Source organism: Sinocyclocheilus anshuiensis, unplaced genomic scaffold (genome assembly GCF_001515605.1).
Source record: "Sinocyclocheilus anshuiensis isolate Anshui unplaced genomic scaffold, SAMN03320099.WGS_v1.1 scaffold737, whole genome shotgun sequence".
Classification (NCBI taxonomy): domain Eukaryota; kingdom Metazoa; phylum Chordata; class Actinopteri; order Cypriniformes; family Cyprinidae; genus Sinocyclocheilus; species Sinocyclocheilus anshuiensis.
Window position 1 is genome coordinate 720,757 of NW_015540908.1, and position 747 is coordinate 721,503.

Genomic DNA, 747 nt, shown 5'->3' on the forward strand with positions numbered 1-747 from the left:
TGTGTGTGAGTGTGCGAGTGTGAGTGTGCAAGTGTGAGTGTGCGAGCGTGTGTGCATGAGTGTGTGTGTGAGTGTGTGCATGTGAGTGTGTGTGTGTGCGCGTGTGAGTGAGTGTGTGTGTATGTGTGCGTGTGAGTGAGTGTGTGTGTGCGTGTGTGTGTGTATGTGCGCGTGAGTGAGTGTGTGTGACTGAGTATGTGTGTGTGTGAGTGTGTGCGTATGAGTGAGTATGTGTGTGTGTGAGTGAGTGTGTGTGCGTGACTGAGTATGTGTGTGTGTGTGTGTGTGTGTGTGTGTGTGTGTGTGAGTGAGTATGTGTGTGTGTGCGTGACTGTGAGTATGTGTGTGTGTGTGAGAGAGTGTGTGCGTGAGTGTGAGTGAGTGTGTGAGTGAGCGTGTGAGTGAGTGTGTGTGAGTGTGTGTGCGTGTGTGTGCGTGACTGAGTATGTGTGTGTGTGTGAGTGTGTGCGTGTGAGTGAGTGTGAGTGAGTGTGAGTGAGTGTGAGTGAGTGTGTGTGTGTGTGTGTGTTTGGCCTGACCTGTGCACTACATTCATACAGACTTTATGAATGTGATGTTCTGTATTTACACTGAGCACAGTGTGGCACATGAGCGCATTATAAGGATATTTAAAAGAACAGTTTGTGTGAGTGAGTGAGTGTGAGAGTGTGTGTGAGTGAGTGAGTGTGTGCGAGTGAGTGAGTGTGAGTGAGTGAGTGTGTGAGAGTGTGAGTGAGTGTGTGTGAG

The 747-nt window shown here is 49.4% G+C and overlaps 1 protein-coding gene across 2 annotated transcripts in view; it reads right to left on the reverse strand.

Annotated features, from left to right (window-relative positions):
* Nucleotides 1–747, reverse strand: part of LOC107689163 (NADH dehydrogenase [ubiquinone] 1 alpha subcomplex subunit 3) — a 2,875-nt gene that overhangs the window by 1,027 nt on the left and 1,101 nt on the right. The window lies entirely within an intron of this gene.